General features: G+C 50.5%; 1 protein-coding gene across 4 annotated transcripts in view; it reads left to right on the forward strand.

Moving 5' to 3' along the window:
• Positions 1 to 22,910, forward strand: part of syt1a (synaptotagmin Ia) — a 183,212-nt gene that overhangs the window by 56,518 nt on the left and 103,784 nt on the right. For all 4 annotated transcript variants that reach the window (XM_064342439.1, XM_064342442.1, XM_064342438.1 and 1 more), the window contains exon 3: positions 8,636 to 8,690. The gene's annotated coding sequence lies outside the window, so the exon portion shown is untranslated. The remainder of the gene's footprint in view (positions 1 to 8,635; positions 8,691 to 22,910) is intronic.

A 22,910-nucleotide genomic window follows, 5' to 3' on the forward strand; every position in this document is an offset into this window, starting at 1 on the left:
ACCCCTGGACTTGAGTATGAATGATTAATATTAGATGATTATAATCTTTAGAAAGTCAGTCTTTTGTCAGGTCAAGTTTGTCTCGACTTTTCTCATAACTTAAGGCAACAACATAATGAAACTGCCAGCTAGAATATTAAGTAACCCAACAAATTACAGTTGATCTTTAGTTTAGCAAAGTGGTCGTCCTTTGAGTGAAATGTTGGTGAAACAGCTTTGTAAAGCTGAAAACAAAAGGCTTTTTACTTATTTAACGGACATTCGCAAGGACGACTGGCCTGCAAACGCGTCGCATTCGTCAACAGAAACGCTCTCTTCCTTTTTCTCCTCTCACCACAACATTCCACATGCAATCAGTTCTCCAGCCTTTTCCTGAAAAGACTGCACTGGCCCCTTTCAAATGAAATAAAAGGTGCTGTTTGGATGGGGGGCGAGGGGGGGGGGGCGACCCGCAGCTTTAAAGCTATGATGTTCTGGGCCCTCGCATGAGTCACCGCGTAACCCCCGCCCCCCCCCCATGACTCGGAGAGCGAGTAATCGCCGCGGCGACCTGTACTCACCAAGGTTACGGTGTTTTTTTTGCTGGGCGGCCATTGTGTGCGGAGCACGGCGGACCTCTCCGGAGCCGTCACGACGCCCAGGGCCGCGTGTGAAAGGGCGCCCGGGCGGCCGGCGCATTCTCCTCGCCGCGCTCTTAAGCGATTGTGGGCCCCATTGTTTGGGGGGCTGAGGCGCGCATTTAAAAGGGACCGTGGCGGTGTGTGTGTGTGTGTGTGTGTGTGGGTGCGTGTGCGTGTGCGTGTGTGTGTGTGTGTGTGTGTGTGTGCGTGTGTGGTTGTGTGTGTGTGTGCGCGCGCGGTGGAGAGATCACGGGCCACCAGGAACCGGGCGCTCTCCGCTCTGCATCTTTAACAGAAAGCGTGCAGGGTCAGGACTGCATCTGAATACCGATGAGTCATAGGTGACTGGGGCCTCGTGCGACTGTTCAGACTATTCAACTTTCCTGAATAGCGAGACGCAGGTGAGGGGGGGCGGGGGAGGGGGGGGATGGTACCTCTCCTTGAGAATTCAGAGAGTACTCGGCCCGACCCACATCATGCCACTTTTTTTGCCAGTTTGTTTTTCTTTTTTCATTTTCACGATTTAACTTAACGTTTCTTGGGGCCGTCCCCTCTGGTCTACCTGGTGGAACCCAACCAGCTGTTGTTTAAGACTCTAGAACCTGTTCCCCCCCCCCCATCTTACGACAAGGGTAATGAATCTCGACGTGCTGCGCTAAATGTAAAACTCGAGAAAATAAAATTGTCATCGGCGAAGCGAGGATTTACGGTTCGAAAGCCGTCGCCCGAGCCCGCAATTACGCTCTCAGTGAGCCGCCGTCGGGGGGGGGGGGGGGGGGGTCGAAAACGCGTCACCACGGGGGGAGGAGAAATAGTCCCGGGCGTGCTGGGGGGGGGAATCGCTTTTTAACCGAGCGCTTATGCCTGCGCCGGATCTTTCATTCACACACCGCTCGACACACACAGAGAGACGGAGAAAGCGCTCAGAACTCAGAGAGCTGGAAAAAGGAGGGGAAAAAAGAGAGAGAGAGAGGGAGAGAGAGGGAGGGAGAAAGACGGGAGCCGTCTCTTCCTGACGCCTTTTCTCCGCCGCGGCGTGCGATCCTTCGCCGTGTGGCCCCGTCCTCGTGCCTCCTCTGTAATTCGCCCGGGGGGGCGTCTGCGGCCCCCTCGACAGGGGACGGCGAAATTAAAGCGTCTGGCGGAGCGCGTGTGGGCGGACAGGCCCTGGGAAAGAAAAAACAGGAGCCGTGCAATCAGTCTCGGGGTGTAGAAATAGAAAAACAAAAAAAAACAACATCACAGAGCTCCGTGGGACACTAATGTGAGGAAGAGGTCTGACAGGAAAAATAGGACTTTGTGTGTGTAGGGGTAGGGGTGGGCAGGGGAGGGGGAGGACGTGGCAGTTTGGAAGGGGGTGGTTGAGCAACTCAAGTTGAGACCAGATAGTTTCACTTTTCGAAAGTCGTGAGACTCGTCGATGTTTGTGCCTCAGCCCGGAGCGCCTGACCTGAATAAACCTCTCTCCGGGTATTAATGGACCGTGCGTTAAAATGCGAGGTGCTCAATCCGCCATGGATATACGCGTCTGCTTAGCCGAATTAATCAAGGCATTTTTCTAAAACAGAGCCCTTCCCAGATTGAAAGGGAAGCAAATATTATGAAGAGGTGTCTGCTACAGTAAGTGAATTAATGAAGAGTTCTTCATGTGCAAGCTCTCATCCAGATACCTGCAATTTAAAGGTCTCATAACTCAGCAACTAAAATGGATTCGAATATCCATGGGGCTAGACCGTTACACTGTTGCTCTTTTGAAAAAGTTGCTCATTTTTGCTATTCCAGGGAATTCTGTTTATTTAAAATATATTCTATTTTTGTGCAACAGTAGGGTACCGTTATACATACAGTCTACTGGTTTCACAGATTAAAATGCTTTAAGTGCTATCATTTAACAAATATGATGTAAATATGTAGAAAGTACCAAAATATTCTGATCATCATCTTTCCAGTCTAATCATATGCTGTATGTAATCAAGGATGTAATGAGTAATGTCTTATCACATGCTTAGACTTGCATGAGGGTCATGTTAATTATGCACATCAAAAATAGCAGGAGTTCATTCAAGGCCTAGCCGTTAAATATCATGAAATATTGTCAATGCATTGTATTACCTATCTAAGCAATGCAGTATATTATCTACCTAAGCAATGCATTATATTACCTACCTAAGCAATATATTATATTACCTATCTAAACAATGCAGTATATTGCCTAACTAAGCAATGTATTCTATTACCTATCTAAGCAATGTATTATATTACCTATCTAAGCAATGTATTATATAACCTATCCTAAGCAATGCAGTGTATTTTCTGTCTAGGCAATGCAGTATATTACCTAACTAGCATATTCATTCACAGTTAGGGAGAATACCTTTAAGTAGGGCACCACACTTAATCTTATGCAGCATACAGCGAGATGTCTACTGACACAAATCTGGCAGCCATGCTCAGAGTTTGCTCAGCATTGCCCAACCAAGCACTGAAGCCTGTAGTCTTCTGGCCAGAGCTGTCCCTAGACTTTTGGAGGCCCGAGGCAAAAAGTTATTTGGGGGAGGCCCTCTAAGACATTGACACCTTCTGAGTCTTTTTTTTTTAAAAAGAAAGGAAGTTTGTCAGAGGAAGGAGAGAAGGCGGGGCCCTGGGCGAGAAGGTGGGGCCCTGGGTGAGAAGGCGGGGCCCTGGGCGAGAAGGCGGGGCCCTGGGTGAGAAGGCGGGGCCCTGGCGAGAAGGCGGGGCCCTGGGCGAGAAGGCGGGGCCCTGGGTGCAGTACCTGATCTGCCCTGTGGGAGGGACTGGCCCTGCTTCTGGCTGTGGCCATTCAAGCATCCCTGCACATCCTTTCAATATTGCCCGTGTGTTATTCTATTACAAATAAATTTGGAAGCAATTTTTCTGAAAGAGAGAGAGAGAGAGAGAGAGCGAGCCTGCAACGGAAACAAAATGGCTTCACAAATGCCGTCCGCCTATTTGGGCTAACATTTGGATTGGCTCAGCCCGGCGTACAAAGCCTGCAGCGAACTGCGGAATCGGTACAGTCTGTCCTAATGGAAATAGATCTGACACGTTTCGCCTGTCGGCGGAAACGGCAGTAACAATCCTCGCCGTCTCCGTCAGTACATATCGCTGAATTTCATTTCGGGGAGGGGGAGGGGGGCGGGGGGGCGGATCTGCGTAGCCCGCGCGCGGCGGGCTTTCGGCTCGTGGGAGCGTTCAGCTCGGCGGTCCCGCGTGTTAAAATTCCTCGTTTTAAGCGGGACCGACCGTACGCCCCCTGGCCACGGTTAAAAGAGCCCGTCAGTGTGCGTTATCACAGGTTATCACACAGCAAGCCAGAAGCCTTCCTTCTGAGGAGAGGTCGCGTCTGGTAAAGGCAGATGGATTCCTATGATTAAATTATGCACCTATCTTTACATCTAATGTAATAAAGTATGCGCATATCTTTGCATCTATTATTCGCTACATGTTGTAAGAAAAAAATGTACATTGCATTATTTTATATGCAGAAATGTGATCATTCATATTTTAATGTGAGGCCAGCAATTTGACACATAACCAGAAAATGAAATGTGTATAATTTCATAATTTCACATACGATTAGAACAGTTGGCAGCGTTATGGAACATGGAACATGGTGCTTTCATTTGCAATAAAAAAAGATTACCAGTCCTTGAGTATCCAAGTCAGGCCTTGAGCTAGATCTGCTCCTGCCTTGTACAGTACAGATCCCAGATCACTGCTATTAAGAAAGTGCAGCCCAGTCACCCCCAGACCACGTGATTGTCTCCCGTCCATCTGTTTACGGTGTTATGTAACCATGGAAGGATCCATTAGGAGGTGGACCGTACCGCAGCACCTAGAGCAAAATGGACTCTGCCGTGATGTCATCTTTCGAGGCCGTGAAATGGAAAAGGCTAAGGGCTGGTTGTGACTGCATGCTAACTCTTCTGTCTGTCGCTTGGGCCTGGCTTTGCTTCAGCACAGCTGAAGGAGATGTGATGGTTGGAGTGAAAACGGAAGACAAGAATACAGTTTGACCCCTCTGACCTTGAGTGAGCTTGCTGAATTTACTTTTAAAAAACTGACTTAAAAAAAAAAAAAAAAATTAAAAATTTGGCATCTCCAATCCCACCAACATTCTGGAATGTCCAATTTGTGAACTATAAACTGTGCTCATGTGCGCCCCCGCTGCCAGCTCGGGAGAGTGAAGGCAACTTTCGGTTCTCCTTCAAAACACGCAGCGCCAGGCAGCCACAAGCTGTGCATGTGTAGAACGGGTGGTGGAGGAGACCCAATCATACGCATGCGCTGAGAGCAGGCCACGGGTGCCCGGATGGCCAAAAGGGGGCGCTTGAACACTGAACACCGCTGTCTTCACCGATTGAATCTGCATTTAGAAGCTGTAGCCTTGTGTGATGTGCTAATCTACTTCTCACATGGAGCATACCACAGCAGCTTGCCTTTTTTTTTGGACGCTCTACAATTTACAACAAACATTTCAAAGCAGCATTTACGGGCTCGAAGCTTTCATACACGGAGATCCATAAATGCACAAAACAGTTTACGTTCACAAAGGCTAAGCTGGAGAAATGGCAAATGCCAAAAAACCTCAGGTTTAGCTGTATTGATACCCATGGGGGCATTGTTAATGCCTGGATTTGTTATCTTTGTTGGCATAGCTGTCACGATCTGTGGGTGTATACAACAGGTGAACGGTCAAGCGCTTTTTTTTCTTCACCGCGTGATATTGAGCGGCTGACTCATTCGAACAGTCACGCGGCATGGCAGCGAATCAGAAAACGGCAATTTGAGGATTCTGAAAGGCTCATATTTTGCTGTCGTCAGTCTGGCTGACATTTAGAGCTGAAAGAAAATGCGTGCATCTTTTAAAAAAAAAATAATAATAATCATCTTTTTTGCAGTTTTCAGAATCGGTTAGTTTTTGGCTTTTGCTGCCTCTCTCTAAATTCGCTGTTAAATATTGCGCTACAAAGGGAACAGCGCGTTTTTGATATATTAATGTAGAAATTGGTCATTCGCGTCCTTGTCCTGGCACACCTGCACGGCCGGACTAATAGCTTTTAATCTGAGCATCAAAGAGAGCCAGTAAACACCTTCTTTGCAGGGAGGCCTTAATGGATCTGAATCTCTAATTTCCACTCCTGTGAGCAGATAAAAAAGCGGCGCTCTCCTTCTCATCGATATCTCGGCTCAAGCGTTTCGGGACAGTGACAGATCGCTTAATGGCTGTTTTTGTCGACGTGAATCGCGGCCTACGAACGAATTACGAAAACAGGGGGGGGGGGGGGGGGGGGCACTGCACTGTGTTTGCAGCTTCCCCCTGTCAGTGAAAAATCTCGAGGCTCGAAAACGGAGCGTGAGGCGTGAGGGGCCGTTTGGGAGAATGAAAGGGAGCGGCCAAACCCGTGATCCCGGGGCTGCTCTGTGAATGGAAGAATGAGAAGCAAGAAAGCGCGCGCTCTGATTGGTCCGTGTCAGAGCGCGGGGAGGGGCGGTGATGACTGCGGGTAAATGCCCTGCTTCCATTTTCCAGTTGCACCCGGGCTTTTATCTGCAAGGAATATCTGCAGGTGACTTTTCCAGAAAGACATGCCAGAAAGGAACTCTGAAGTGCTGTGCCTGGATGGGAGCGGTGTGTAGATCGACTGATCTTTTTTCTTTTTTTCTTTGTATTCGAGGCTCGTATGCCTGAGTGAGCAACGACCCCAGTTCTTGAACTGTGTGATGTAAGCATTTACTGCGTTTTTAAAGACTGATTAAGTAAGTCTGATTGGAATGTAGTGCCGAGCAGGATACTCTGCTCGAGATATTGAAGGAGCCATCAAATTTTAATTGCCTCCTTTTTCACTACTGGAAAACAGTGCAGCAGTGTTCGTGAAGAGAGTCCTGTGGCCTTGTGTTTAGCATACATTAGTGCCCGTTTCTATGACAAGGAGAAGGAAATCCATAATTATTCTTGGGAGGAAAAAATGGATTAATGACTGCCAACTTGTTGAGCGTATGAAGAATGCCACATAACACAATGGCTCCTTGACTTTTGTATAGCACAGAAAAAGTGCCTTTGAAGTGCTTTTTAAACTGGAAACAGTTTTGAGCTCTGGGAATTCAAATTCGGAGTGTTTCAAATCCCCTTTGCACTTGACTGAAATGCGTTGGGATTTTGAAACTTGTGCCTTGTAACAGAGGGAAGATACACTGCTAAATGTGCCAATTTTTACATATTCATAAGTCAGTTATATCAGGTTGCAGGTTCAATTCCTGGGTAGGATTCTACCCAGTAATAGTAGTAGGTTTTTGTTTCAGCCCGATGCTGATTCAGCTCATTGACAAATCAATCAAGACCTTGTTAAGCAGAATCAGGTGTCATAGTGCTGAGCTAAAACAAAAAACCTGCACCCACACTGGCCCTTTTTGGATTAGAGTGGTCACCCTTGTATTACCTGGTTGCAAAGAAAGACACATTAGTAGTGACACGTTCTCCCAGACTTGCCTGGAATGAAGGTTTGGCCCACCGTTCCTCCATCTGGGATAACGCTCCCTAATCCCACACATTCCGTATTCCGGATTGGGAATGTGAAGGCGCGCTTTTCCGTGCTGTCCGGCTCACGCTCCGGATTCCCGGTGGACCCGGGAGAAGCATCGCCACAGCTGGGCCGAGCGTCAGACTCCAGTCTGAACCATATGGACCGCGTCCCCAGAATGGGGAAGAGCGCCTGTAATTGGACAGATGGGGCTCCTGTCGGTTTCGGTAACTAACCGCAGCCCGACAACGCACCCGACGCACAGCTGTTCCGCTACGTCTCGTTTTCCTCACCTGCACCTCCACACCTGCACTCTCCACAGCACCTCCTCGCCTGCACTCTCCACAGCACCTCCACACCTGCACCTCCTCTCCTGCACTTTCTACAGCCGTCTCCTCACCTGCACCTTTTCACCTGCACCTCCACACCTGCACTCTCCACAGCACCTCCTCAGCTGCGTCTCCTCAACTGCACTTTCTACGGCAGTCTCCTCACGTGCACCTCCTCACCTGCACTTTCTACAGCAGTCTCCTCACCTGCACTTCCTCACCTGTACCTCCTCATCTGCTCCTCCTCACCTGCACCTCCTCACCTGCACTTTCTACAGCAGTCTCCTCACCTGCACCTCCTCACCTGCACCTCCACACCTGCACTCTCCACAGCACCTCCTCAGCTGCGTCTCCTCAACTGCACTTTCTACAGCAGTCTCCTCACCTGTACCTCCTCATCTGCTCCTCCTCACCTGCACTCTCCACAGCACCTCCTCAGCTGCGTCTCCTCAACTGCACTTTCTACAGCAGTCTCCTCACCTGCACCTCCTCACCTGCACTTTCTACAGCACCTCCTCACCTGCGTCTCCTCAACTGCACTTTCCACAGCGTTTCCTCACCTGCACCTCCTCACCTGTACCTCCTCATCTGCTCCTCCTCACCTGTACTCCTCACCTGCACCTCCTCACCTGCACTTTCTACAGCAGTCTCCTCACCTGCACCTCCTCACCTGCATTCTCCACAGTTTCTCCTCACCTGCACCCCCTCACCTGCACTTTCCACAGCGTCTCCTCACCTGCACCTCCTCATCTGCTCCTCCTCACCTGTACTCCTCACCTGTGCCTCCTCACCTGCACTTTCCACGGCCGTCTCTGAACCTGGTGGGTTTTTTAAAAAGATCCATTCCTGTGGACTGTGTGTGAAACGTTTGTGGCAGATCAAACGCGCGTTCAGGTGAGACAGACAGAAGGAGCGTGCGCTTGGCGGTGCTCTTCTCGGTCGAGATGCCGCTCCGTTGCTCTCGCGCGCGGAGACGCTACGTTCTGGCAGTTTGCTCCTGCAGGCGGAGTGACTCCCTGTTCCATGACAGGGTTCAGGTCCAGACTGCTTACGCTCCCAAATGGGCCCGGGGGGGATTTTGCTGGCACACTTTTTAACTGTTTTGTTCCAAACTGTGTGTAACCCTCCACTCTCTGTCTTTCAGAACTGAAGACTGAAGGCTACTACTGTTCGGACCAGCCATCTGCATTGAATTAAAGGTCAGTCTCTCTCCCTCTCTGTCTCTCTCCCTCCCTCTGGCTCTCTCTCTCTTTCTCTCCCTCTTGCTTTCTCTCTCTTCCTGTCTGTCTTTCTCTCTTCCTCCCTCCCTCCCTCTCTCCCTCTATCCTCTCTCTCTCTCTCTATCTATCTATCTCTCTCTCTGTCTCTCTGTCTCCTTTCCTCCCTACCTCTCTCTCTCTGTCTCTCTCTATCTCTAGCTCTGTGTCTGTCTCAGACTGCTTCTTTTCCTTCGTACAAAATGTCATGAGGTCTGGAGAGGTCTGTAGTTTCGTTTAAAGGGGTAACGAACGCTGAATCACATTTTTTTGAGCTCTGAAGTCGAGTACTCCTGTCTCCATTTGACAAATCACGTAAGTCCTACAGGGGAAAAAAGAAAAAGCTAAAATCTAATTAAGCCTGGCCAGTGTGTTTTGTGCCAAAGAGAGCCACGGACTGCAGCCCAAAGGTGAAGAGTTTAGGCCGTGTTGCCCCTGGAGCCCCGCCCCTGTCCGTGATACATGTAACGGCCCGTTTCAGTGTCACCAAATCAGCATCCCGTCTCCACCCCGTTCCTCTTTTTTTTAAAATTTGTTTTGAGAGGTGGTTTTAGACTGTCACTGTAAAAATAAGGTGGTTAGGAAGAGGACACACACGTAGCAGGCCTCGCTCAGACCTGGCCCACGCACCCCAATGCGCCCCCCCCCCCCCCTTCAACTGTATCCCCTCCCTCCTCCCCCTCCCCCCTCCCCCCTGTGCTCCCACTCTCAACCCCACGTCGCATCTTTTAAAGTGGGTGGAGACAGGCCAAAACCTGGGGTGGCTGTACAGGTACTCTTTAAACCACGGGGCCCACACTGCTCTCTGGGTGTCGGAGAACAGCGCCACACTTTCACTGCGACTCCAATTAAATGCACTCCCCAAGATGAGTAGAAGGGTCAGGTGGAGTGCTCAGCTAGATATTATACTGAGATTTCTTCATTACAGCACCATGCATATATTACATTATCCACGGTATATATTTATATAACTGCAGTGTAATATATGCGTGGTATTGTAATATCTCATGAATCTGCTCAGTATATTCCCTCCGCAGAATCGACTTTGACACAGTTTTGGTGGGAAAGTAGGGCAGGTTTGTTCCGCGTGAGGGGGGAGGGCGATGAAGCCCCCGTCAAACTCCGATTCTGTGGGCGACGGCGGCGGCGGCCCCTTCACGGGTTAAAAAAAAAAGGCCCGGCTGATGAAATATTGATTTTGCTTTTCTGGGAAGGAGAGATATAAAAACAGGCTCGGCGACTGGGACGCCGAGGCTCTTGGGAGCGCGCGGGAAAGGATCGTATATCCCGCTGAATGGATGGCCTCCACCCTCAAGCAGAACGTTATGTGGGAGAGGACAGGATGAGGCGGTCAAGGGTGCGAGCTGGCCATCGATTTTTAAATTTTTATTTATTTTGACGCGTCACCTTGATTTGCACGGGCTGCTTATGATTATTTTATGGATTCCGTGTTTGTCTCGGGAGTTGCTAACGTGTTCTAGCCGCGCGCTTTTGGGGGCGGGCTGTTTGCGGTCGTCGCTGTTTTATAAGGTCATCCGTCTTCCCGGAGGTTTTCCGCCACACGGGCCCCGGCACACGGAACAGGCTTTGTTCCGGCCCAATCTATACGTTCAAGGTCAACCGCGGCTGGAGAGCAGCGAGAAGCACAGTGAACTCGACACAAGGAGGAAACCTATTAATTATTTAAGGAAAATTTATTTCTGTCATTTTAAAAGGTCGGGATGCTAAAATTAACGCACGCAAATGCAAGTGTTATGCTTTTTTTTTTACACAAGCTTGGTTTGGCAAGTTTTTTTTTTTTAGTGTTTGCTGCAATCACCAAATTGAAGAAATAAAAGGGTTTCTTTCTGCTTTTAGTTGTCAGTCGAAGTTAAGGTCAAATGTCGATCCCAGCCTTCAGCTTTATTTTTAGCAGGAAGGGGCGGGGCCACCCCTGACAAAAATTCGAATTGAGCCCCTTCCACCCTTTTCGATACGTAACCCCTTAAGGTGTGAGGTCACAAACACGTGATTACACTGAACATTCTGATGCTGATGTCACAATCACTACCGGTGACTGAAAGCAAAGGAGTTCTAGAACACTGACTTAGAATTTTGTGGGTAAAAAAAACATTCCATTAAGCCTACTCTTCAAAGGGTTAAAACAGAAAAACCACACACACACACACACACACACACACACACACACATTTCCAATATTACTGCCCTCTCCTGGTCCCTATCCTCTGCCAGAACCGCTGAGAGCCTCCCCCCTCCCACGCACCCGCCCAGGCCCACACATAAGGGGGGGGGGTGGCGGGGAGTGGGGGTGTAGAGGCCATTTCCTTTGCACTGCGCAGTCCTGGAAATCACTAGGAGCTCAATTTCCTCCGGGCTCAGGAGGAGTGAGAGAGAGCTCGGCCAGCTGAGCGCTGGACTCAGAGCCGCAGAGGCAGCGCAATCAGTCATCATTATTACCCGCGACACATCCCAAGCACTCGGGCCGGGCCGGGGGACAGGGCTGCATGCGTCAGGCCTGAGGGAGCTCTGCTGTCTCTCCCCCCGGGGGGGGGGCTGCATGCGTTAGGCCTGAGGGAGCTCTGCTGTCTCTCCCCCCTGGGGGGGGGGCTGCATGCGTTAGGCCTGAGGGAGCTCTGCTGTCTCCCTCGGGGGGGGGGCTGCATGCGTTAGGCCTGAGGGAGCTCTGCTGTCTCTCTCCCCGGGGCGGGGGGGGCTGCATGCGTTAGGCCTGAGGGAGCTCTGCTGTCTCTCCCCCCGGGGGGGGGGGGGACAGGGCTGCATGCGTCAGGCCTGAGGGAGCTCTGCTGTCTCTCCCCCCCGGGGGGGGGGCTGAGGAAGCTTTCAGGACCAAGTGCGGGGTAAAGCTAAACCAGGGGGCCAAACGCCCCCACCCACCTCCATAAAAATCTTACACACAGGTAGATTTGGATTGGTGGTCCAGGGATGTGATGCTATCTCTGTGATGTAGAGATCCGGCGATAGCGGGGACGTGTGGGCTTCTTCCTCTGAGCAGGGTAGCTGCCATTTCCTCCCGCTTTCGATAGGGGCCAATAAGGCGGAGAGCCAGCTGTGTTTACGCCGTGCCTTTTAATCATCGCTGCCGCCTCTCCCGGCGTCCAACCGTAACCTCCGGTGTTAGCTCCGCCCCCCGACCGCCAGGAGCTGTCAGGCGATTGGCTCTCCCGCTTACTGGGAGTCCGGGGCGATCGATCACGTTTAACTGCCCCGTGGGGCATCTGCTGAGGACGCGCTGAGGCGGGCGGGCGGCTGCCAGGTGGCAAATCACCTGTGAGGGGCCGCAGGCAGCAGGTCCTGGAGGTGTCAGCTGAGGTAAACGTGCTGCTTTCTGCAAATGAACATGACACACTTACTTTTCATGTGCACTGATGTGTTTTGTCAGTGCTTCTTCGGAATAGAGAAAGAGAGAGAGAGAGCGAAAGACAGAGAGAGCAAGAGAGGGGGACAGAAAGAGCAAGGGAGGAGAGAGAGAGAGAGAGAGAGTGGGTTACAGTCTGGAATAAAACAGCTAAATGGAGTGTCTGCAGAATCTCCTATGGCACATTTTGTAGCATAGCCAATATGGATATGAACCCTGACATTAAACAGGGAGAGATTCGATACCCATTTATTTGAACACCAAAGGAGATAAAGCCAACTCCATTTCAGGACCACCTACTGTAAAGGCTGTCAGAAAGTCACGTGCGTTCACTCACAAAACAAAAGAAACCAAATAAAATAAGAGAAAACAGACAAATGAATAGATAAATGAAAAGTGATTGATTAAAATGCTGCAGACGCCCCCACCAGTCTCACAATAGATTGCAACAAGGCCATGAGCAGCAAGGCCGTCCACCGTGCGCAAGCAGATTTCCCTCCCAACACACCAAACTGTCAGAGAGCCGGTTAAGTCATTACTGAGTGGGATGAGGGAATACTCCACCTGGAGTCGCTCCTGTACAAACCCCCCTGAACACCAACAGAGGGTCCACTGCTGCCCCCCCCCCCACACTCCCGAATTCTGTTTCTCCTCTGCACCCACACTGCCAGCTTGGCCTGGCCAAACAAGAAATTAAACAAGCAACGTTTGTGTCTGTGTGCAAACCTGGACGGTACGCAAACAGAGACACACTGAAAAAACAACTCCCAGCCTCGTACCCAGAACCCTCGGCAACCAGACAGGTCGCCCAGTCTGCCGCAAGCCATAAAAATGTGAGCAGCTGATTACATTTGCAAACAAGAGGGGCACTGCTGACTAATACCCAGGTCAAAAAGGTTTGGTAAGGGCTGCTCATGAAAAGACTCGGGAGAAGGAAAGAGAGGGGGGGGAGAGAGAGAGAGAGAGAGAGAGAGAGAGAGAGAGCGCAAGGGAGGGTGGGAGAGAGAGAGAGAGACAGAAGGATAAAGAGAGAGAGAGAGCCGGTATATATGTGAGAGAAGGGCCTTGCAGCTTCAAAATGGCTCCCTTGCAGCTTGTAAAACACAAAGGGGCCCTTCGTGACGGTCAGCGCGGGCATAAATATCGGGGCAGCCGAGCTGACACACAATGTGATCGCACGTGTCGATATTCATCATTGTTTAAAGAGCCCCGGCGGTGGATGGGTGCGACGGGTCTGGGTCGGTCAATCAGACGTTATGGATTGGCGGGGCGGGACGGCGCAGGGCGAACGGGGGATCTGTGAAATGGGTCATCAGAAACCCGCTGAAAGATGTCGCCATCTCTCGCCTGTCGAGCTTGACGGAACGCCGTCGCTAAATCGTAGCATTTTTTTTTTTTTTTAACCGCGCGTGAGCTCTTAAAGGGGTCGGCTCCATCTATCCGCAGACGGATCGCGCGTTTACCTGTCGTCCCCCAGGTGCGCACCACCCCTTCCTTCTCAGCCAACTCTTGCCGTTATGCCGAATTTCCTGGGTGTCCGCACAGGACGCGGTTTCCCGTGCGTTGGCGGATGACGCAATTTACAGCTTCGCAGAGGAAACTGTCCGCCATTACGGCTCTCGGTGGCTCGTTCCGTCGTCGCCGGGGCGATGGAAATCCACGACGCGCCTCTCGGCCGCCTCGACCACGGTTCGCAAACTCGGCCCCGCGCCACCGCTGCGTTCGCTATTTTTTCGTTCCAATCACAGATCCAAACCCCCAGAACAGCAAGGCGCTGTTAATTGTCCCTAATTAGATACTGTGACTGTCTATTAGGGATGATTTTACCCTCTTAAGCCACATTGTGTCAGAAATAGCTGTGCATGTAATTAAAATGCCATATTCACATCCCGGGATTTTGTCCAATCAGATCTACGAATGCTTTCATTTTCTGCAATGTGCTTTATGGCTAATTATAGCACAGTATTGAACCTTATCGGACCTGTGTTTTGTAGTTGTCCAGTGACCATGATATGCACTTATTGTACGTCGCTTTGGATAAAAGCGCCTGCTAAATAAATGTAATGTAATTTGGCTCTGTGGACAAAATCAGTTAATGTATCAACCAGTGCCCTACTTGACTGTTGAGGTGGTGAACAGTCAGATGTAAAATTCATTAGTAACTTTCCTAAATAAACATATTTTGCCCTGGACTGGCGTTCTTCTGCAACTGAGAATATCTAGCAAGGTATGTCACATTCTTGTCAGCGCTCTACATTCCTACAACCTAAAAATAATTACTTAACATACATGGTCCACACGGTCCATCTTTAAGGAGTTTTGTAGTAATTACCTCTGATTGTTATAGAGGGACAGGTAACTACAGATGGAATTATCGTGATTATCTCTGGAAATGCGCGAGATTTGAAAACGGCGTCAGCCTTCGGCCCGTTTTACTGAAAAACAGAGTTTAACACGTTAGCGCTGAAGCCGCATTATGCCCAAGCTTCTCATCCGGAGCGCGTGCCGATGGCACCAGGTGTGCTCTGCGACTGCGTCTGCTCGTACAGCGTGTCTTTTTCGTTTGGTGAAGGGGAGTGCGCGCCGGCGCGGGCGACGCGCAGCCTGATTGTCGGGTCGAGGAGGTTAATGAGCGATGTCGGCCGTACGCCGCGGCTCCTGTCTGATTGATCGTTTGCGTAATTCGCTCCCGTGTAGCGGACGCGCTCGGAGACAAGCGGGAGGTCAGCGGGATCAATTTTAACGATTTCAGGCGTCCCCCCCAGCTCAAAAAAGTAGCGGGGGGGTCGCCTTTTGATGACTCATAAAGTTTTCCCTCCTTCCTTCCGCCCTTCCGTCCTCTCCTCTCCCCTCGCCTTAAATTTAGCTTTTATCGCCGCCGCCGCGGTAACCATGGCGGCGAGCTGCCGGTGCAGGCCGCGACGAGGGGCGGTCGGTCTCCGCGGCCGTAAATTTCTGGTTATTTCGTCAAATTCTGTAGAACCTGCTTCCGTCCCCCACGGAGGTTCACTGTGGCTGTGCTCGGTAGGGGTGTGCTGAGCACCTGTACCTGTTCAATCAGCACGCTCACCTGTGTCCCTGTTTGGAACGGGGGTTTGGGTAGGGGTTGGTGCCGACATGCCGTGTCCCCCCAACTGCCCTCCCCCTACTCCCCAAAACCACCCCCCCCCCCACTCTCGCCCTCGCCCCTCTCCCTCCTATGCTGTCTGTAGACAGGACACATATCTAGCATCTGAGTTTGCAGGTAACTGCTGGTAGGCTGTGTGTGGCCACAGGTGCCATCAGCAAACCTTTTTCGGCAGGACAGAAATTCTGCTTCCTGTCTGAATCTTCCAGCTGTGCGCTCGTTTTTGCTATCTTATGGACCGCAGTAGCAGGTTCATGACTGGCGGTCGGGTACACAGCACAAGCTTAGGCTGTATACTAGAATCCAACTGATTGCTGGGAGGTATGCTTTTTTTAAATTGGCCGATGCACTTTCAAAGTAAACAAGTTGCTCGGGGATTTTTATGCAGTTAATAAAATTGTCTGCCTGTGTTTTATGATGTACGATACTGTTTTTTATGATGTTATAGATAGTGTTTTACAATAGCATCGCCTATCAGTGTGTAATATATACTGTATCTATCCGCGCAGAAGGAAGGTTGAATGCCCTCTGTAAAATATTCGCCCCAGTCCCCTTGGACGCATCTGTTTAGGGAGGGCAGTGGTTGCCTTTGCCAGGTAATTTAATTACTGGGTCACCCTGCAGAAAGGGGTACTGATTGTTCTCCAAATCCTCCCTAATCCGCATCCAAATCCACCGGGCGGTGGGGGCTGCTGGAGCGGGTGGAGCAGCACTGCTAACTGCTCTGCCCCTCCCTGTCATTAGAAGGGTCTGTCTGGAGCAGCCCAGGGTCACTGTGACCTCCATCTGACCTCTATCAGCAGCTGAAATACAGCAGGTTTGTGTGTGTGTGTGTGGCGTGTGCTCTGTGGTTGTTGTGTTTGTGTGTGTGTGTGTGTGTGTGTGGTGTGTGCTTGTGTGTTGTGTCGTGTGTGTGTGTGTGTGTGTGTGTGTGCTCTGTGTTGTGTGTGTGTGTGTGATTGTGTGTGTGTGCGCGCGTATGTGTGTGTGTGTGTGTGTGTGTGTGTGCGTGTGCGTGTGCGTGTGTGTGTATGTTCTTGTGTGTTTGTGACTGTGTGTGTCTTTGTGTGTGTGTGTCTGTGTATGTCCGTGTCTGTCTGTGTGTGTCTATGTGTGTGTGTGTCTGTGTGTGTCTTTATGTGTGTGTCTGTGTATGTCTGTGTGTGTCATTTATTGGTGGTGTGTGTTGTCTGTTGTGTGGGTGTGTGTTGCCTCTTGTATATGTGTGTTCCTGTCTGTGTGTGTGTCTGTGTCTTTGTGTGTGTTCCTGTGTGTATGTGTTCCTGTGTGTGTGTGTGTGTGTGTGTGTTCCTGTCTGTGTGTGTGTGTGTGTGTGTGTTTGTCCATCTGTGTATATGTATGTTCCTGTGTGTGTGTATGTGTCTGTGTCTTTGTGTGTGTTGCTGTGTGTGTGCATCTGTGTATGTGTTCCTGTGTGTATGTGTTCCTGTGTTTGTGTGTGTGTGTGTGTGTGTGTCTTCCTGTGCAGGTGCAAGCGTAGGTCGCTCATGAGGGATTCATAGGCAGGCGGGCAATGCCAATTTAGCACACTATGATGTCATAATCATAGGGGCCCGGGGGGGGGGGTGAGGTTGTTCATCAGTTCTGCAGAACTGGACGCGAATGTTAAATTGATCCCTGCGGGAGTCCTCTCTGCAGCCGGGTGTGGAGCGCTGGATGTGTGACTTTCAGGCAAACGAGGGGAAACCAGAGGAGCCGCTATCAACAGCGCGGCAGCTGCAGCCCGCCGATCGGCGGGGCAGTGAAGTGTGCGCCGCTGCAGCCTGTCTGGCTCCATGTGCCGCTTTTGTGGGAAACCCATCATTTTGCATCATGTGCCCTTATGAGTCATCATCACATGCCCCATGGAAGCGCTGCGCTAAAAAAAAAAAAAAAAAAAAAGGTTCCAAACAGCCCTCCAGTATTCCGTATCACAGCATTAATATCGCGGACCTGCTCAATCATGAGAGCCTGTGAACTTTAGTCGTATCGCATCGCGGTGCCAGAGACTTTATTTAGATTAGTGAGGAGGACTGAGGAAGACGAAGGCTCTTCGCTGCTCGACGGGAGAAGGCGGTGGATGCTCGAAGCGTTCGCTGAGCCCTGTGCGCAGGCAATGACTGCTTTCACCCGTCCCTGTCTCCCGCACTCCTACTTCCTGTCTCTCGCACTCCTACTTCCTGTCTCCCACACTCCTTGTTCCTGTACAGGCCGCAGAAATGCCCATTCTTCAGGAAAAATTTAAAACCTGTGACCGTACTTTATTGGACACACTGATAATTTATTAATCGGTCTGGCAAGGGCTTGATTTGTCATTCATTTGTTACCTCAAACCAGACACTGCCCGGTGGATTTATCACCGTGACCCTTTTCCTTTTGCAGAAAAGCTAATGCTGGTTTTGAGGTGCCATAAAATTGCACTGGCGCTCACAAGCCTGTTTCGATGCCATCCTCGGTCGCTGCTCTGAATGAATGGAACACCTGGTTACCGGGGAACAGCCAATCAGTCGCCTGAAATCCGCTCTCCGCTTGTGTACGCAGAGAAAGAAGGTTCTGGAAACCCGCTCTCAGCTTGTGTACACAGGGAAAGAAGGTTCTGGAAATCCGCTCGTGTGTACGTAGTTAGAGGAGTATTCGGAGCACTGGCAGCCTCCTGCTGCAGCACTCAGCCAGAGGGGTAATTAAACCACCAGCGTTAATTGGGAAAAGTTTTTTTTTCTCTCTTTCTTTTTGTGGAAAGCAGCAGGCAGACTTTTTTCTGTGTGTGCGCGTAACTTCTACACGTTGGACACATAACGAAAATACAGCGCGGAGGCGGCTCTGTAATAGCAGCCCTGTCGCCTCACCGCGGTTCAGTTTCAGGCGGAGTCGGAAGCTCAGATCTCACGCTGGGGCGTGACGTCACTTCCGGGTGCGTGACATCACTTCCTGCCCGGTAGGCGTTTTAACAGTCCAGACAGAGCAAACTCAAAGCTGTCATTTTGTTTTTTGAGGGAAGCTGGTGCACGTTAAGCGGGGGGGGGGGGGAGATTGTTTTAGGACAGGCGGGGGGGGCAGCGGGGAACTAAATGATTGAACGGCGAAGCGGGCCCTCCGTTCGTCCGCCGATGTTCTTCAGGGGAACGATAAGTCCTCCCCCGGTGCCACCGGCCCCCGTCAGCACTCCGGCGCGATCTGAGCAGCTGTCAGCGGTTTGGGGAGCGATTGCTCTCTCGCCCGATGCCGCCGCTTCGCTTGTCGCCATCAAACCGGCGGCGGATCTGATCGGCGCTGAGCAGCGCGCCTGTTTTTGGGAGTGATTTCGGGTCAGTGTTTCCCCCCCGAGGGCCCCTCCAGCAGCCGGCCGCTTGCCCTCTCGGTGAGGAGCGTCACAGCAGGGCCGCCGCTGGGAGTGAGCTGTCAGCAGAGCCTCTCTGGCCTGGGAGTGTTTAAAAGCAGACCTCATAATTATGAGATGAGGGGGACTAGAAATGTTGCTATGAAGTGCATTTAGAAGCCAGAAACAGGACGTTTTTTTAGCATTTTACTGTGTTCACCAAATATTTCAGGATTGGATAAAAGGCTGTCAACACCGTGTGTGTGTATGTGTGGGTGCACGCGTGTGTGTGTTCCTGTGTGTGTGTGTGTGTCTAAATGTATTCTATTTGATTTTTTCAGATGACAGTCGTAGATATGAAGAAGTTTTCGAGTGACTCTGCTTTTGCTTGTGGCATCAGCAACCACATTGGCACCAGTATTGCTAATACCCACCCGCACTGGCAGCTCTAATGCCCACCCGCACTGGCAGCCTCCGAAGCTGGCACTGGACAGGCAGGCCGCGAGTCGAACTCCTCTTCTGCGCATTGTGAATTGGCAGCCATTGTTAATTTCGTTTTTCAGAGGAAACCAGCTGGCTTGTTCATCTCCCCCGACAACCGTGAGCCCGAGAATTTGCAAAGATTTTTTTATTTTTTTGTTTTTTTTTCTGGGTGCGTGGCTCCCCTCTTAATTCCGTCAACCGTGTTTCCCCCCCCGCCACCCCGACCGACACGACAACAGCGACTCTAAAACCCACCAGAAACAATGCGCATTGATAGCGAGAGCTGAGATGACAGATAACGGAAAAGAAAAGGTATGGATTGAAACATCGAGTCCCATTGATCTTGCAGCCAGTCGCTCTCCTTTGTTTACTGCTTGAAAGCAACCCACCTTTTGTCTTTTCTTTTTTTTGGCAAAAAGAAAATGCACCGTTAGTCTCTTTGTTTCGTGTTATGAGATGTGAAAGAAACACACAGTAAAATAGACGTCTCTCCGGTGTCTTGAACCCGTGCATGGCAGCTCACCCGGGCTTGGCGCTTGTAGTCGTGCTTTCTCCTCACGGCGTCTTCATCGCTGTTTCTCCTGAAGCAAAGCACTGTGGGACGGGTTGGTATTGTGGAATGCGCGCTGTATGTAAAAATCAGAGGAAGGAAAGCTCGACCCCGGCGACAGCTGAGAACCAATCAAAAAACGGAAATAAGCAAGCGCAGCCAATCAAAGCCACTCAAGGGTAAAATTGATACGATGACCGTGCGGAGCGAAACACAACACTTTAGCTTTATTTCAAGTCAATACAGTTTCCCATCTAACCGGTAAACAACCAAATCTCACACTTTATTACTTTGTCACGAGCGGATTGTTTTTTCCCCTCTTCCAAGTAATGAAAACAGTGTCTAACATTTCTAATGTTTCATAAAAGGCTTTGTTTGAGTCAGAGCCATTCATGCGGGTGTGACATTTGCTCAATGAAAGAAACTCTTAATTAGCTAACCTTGGGTGCGGAGGGGCGGGGCTCAGACCTTCATCCAAAGAAAATGTACCTCCCTCAACACCGAAGGGTGAAATCATCACCTGTCGGCTTCTTTTATTACCATTTATTACCTGATTTTCTCCCCTGGACTGTTATTTTTTGGTTTCTGTATCTCTTTATTTCCCATCATCTGATACAGCACCGCCAAAGAAGGGGCTCATTTGTAGTCATTACCTGGGACTGCGTTTTTATGGTGATTTTCAGTAGCATTGCTGTGGTCTAAATCACACTTTAAAGTCCCTGGGACTGCGTTTTTATGGTGATTTTCAGTATCATTGCTGTGGTCTAAATCACACTTTAAAGTCCCTGGGACTGCGTTTTTATGGTGATTTTCAGTATCATTGCTGTGGTCTGAGTCACACTTTAAAGTCCCTGGGACAGTGTGGTTATGGTGATTTTCAGTAGCATTGCTGTGGTCTGAATCACACTTTAAAATCTCAGGGACAGTGTGGTTATGGTGATTTTCAGTAGCATTTCTGTGGTCTAAATCACACTTTAAAATCTCAGGGACAGTGTGGTTATGGTGATTTTCAGTAGCATTTCTGTGGTCTAAATCACACTTTAAAATCTCAGGGACAGTGTGGTTATGGTGATTTTCAGTAGCATTTCTGTGGTCTAAATCACACTTTAAAATCTCAGGGACAGTGTGGTTATGGTGATTTTCAGTAGAATTGCTGTAGTCTAAATCACAGTTTAAAGTCCATTGTTTGGAAGGGCACATGGCTCATGCACTTCTTTCATGTATTTGTCACTCCCTGGAATGATTTTTGGAGAAGCCCCCTAAGCGCAGTTCTGAAGCACGATTTGTCTGCCCTGTTTTTTTGTGTCTGGGTCCTCAGGGTGAGAAACTGAGCTGGTCAATAATCCACAGTAACACACACACGCACACACACACACAGATGCACAGACGCACGCACACACACACGTACACTCACAGATATACACACACACACAGACACACATAGATGCACACGCACACACACCCATCCACACACACACACACAGACACACACACACACACCCACAAACACACACACAGACACACACACACACAGCACACACACCCTCCCACACACACACACAACACACACACACACACACACACACACACACACCCCACGCACACACACACAGACGCACACACACACACGCACATACACACACACACACACACACACACACACACCCACGCACATACACACACACACACACACACACACGCACACGCACACAAACACACCCACGCACACACACACACACATACACACACACACACCCACGCACACACACACACACACACGCACACACACACACACACACACCCACGCACACGCACACACACACACACACACACACACAGTAGTGCTAGCGCTGAGCCCTGAGAGCGTGGTTCAGTGAGACCATTTCGTGAGGACGCTCTCTGCGGTGGTGACAGAGTCCCGGGCGAGGGCAGACTCAGCGCCAGAAAAACAGCCGCACCTGCCGGGCCGGGACCGGAAGCCTCCGCCCCGGTAATCATTAACCGGGACGGCCTGTTTGCCTATTGTCTGCTACGTGCCGCGCGACGCTCCATTAAACAGGCGCTGTGGTCACTGTTCCCTCTCACAGTGTTTGGCTTAAGCTTCGCTGGAAAGCTTATCAGAGAGACACACGAGCAGGTATGGAGCTGTGTTCCTATTGGATGCTCAGCTGGGCTCTCTCTGTATATATATATATATATACACACACACACCCAGCACCTTTCCAGGCTGAGTCCTGCAGGATCAGTTTTAAAACCAGAAGGTGTGACCTTACTGTACAGGGTGCGATGCTTTGCCGCATTTCTCCTGTTTTTATTGCTGTATATCTAATTATCGGTTTATTGGTTTTGCTAATCTTTTTTTTCCTGCCCTGTGCACACGCGTTCTGCACGTGTAATTACAGGTCATTACATGATTAATTTTCTTTTTTTATTATTTTCAATATAAGCCCTGCACAAGAGTGTACATTTCAGCTCACATTTATTGCTCATGATCTATTGGACATATTTGCATAAGCAGTTTATATTAATTACTTTCCTCTGGAGTACGGAAGCAAAATAGCCCACCTGAGATTATAATCTTACAGCGGCTGGCTGCACCTCCGGCTCAGAGGTCTCCTGCATCGGGGCGGGTCGGGTTCAGAAAGAGAGGGCGGGGACAGGATTGGGACAGCAGGACGAGAGCAGTTTTGATGCTAGGCAACCTCGGGCAAAAAGGGGATGGAGGCGTGGAGGTTATTAAGCGTTCGCGGTTCCCACCCCCCCCCCCCCCCCCCACCCGCTTGATTTTCTGGAACAAACTGCAGTAAATCATCGGCCCGTCGACTGGAGGGCTCTCTCAGAGGGAGGTCAGTCGAGCGGAGGTCACGGGCGAACGGCGCAGTGAGTGATGTCAGCCGCCGCCGAGCTTCGCCGCCCAACGCTAATGAATAGCGGCGGAACAGCTGCTGATGAACCCCGCCAAAGAAATCAGGAAACGCCCGTCGCTTTCTGGCCCTTCTGGCCCGAGATCTTTCCTGGGGCCGCTGGACCGGACGCCGTCCCCCCGAATTTGGACGCGTGACCCCTAAACGAGGCGACCTTTCGAGACAAAACCAGCCCGAGGAGCGCTATTGGCTGGGCGCGTCCATAGCGAAAATCTGTACAATGGAGAAAACGTTGTATTTTAAGAAGGCGGGCGAACCGCGACGAACCCCCAGACCCGCGTTTCGGGTGCGAGCGGCGGCGCTGAAGACGAGCGGCGGCGCTGAAGACGAGCGGCGGCTCTGAAGACGAGCGGCGGCGCTGAAGACGAGCGGCGGCTCTGAAGACGA

The sequence above is a fragment of the Anguilla rostrata genome, chromosome 7, assembly GCF_018555375.3.
Source record: "Anguilla rostrata isolate EN2019 chromosome 7, ASM1855537v3, whole genome shotgun sequence".
Classification (NCBI taxonomy): Eukaryota; Metazoa; Chordata; class Actinopteri; order Anguilliformes; family Anguillidae; genus Anguilla; species Anguilla rostrata.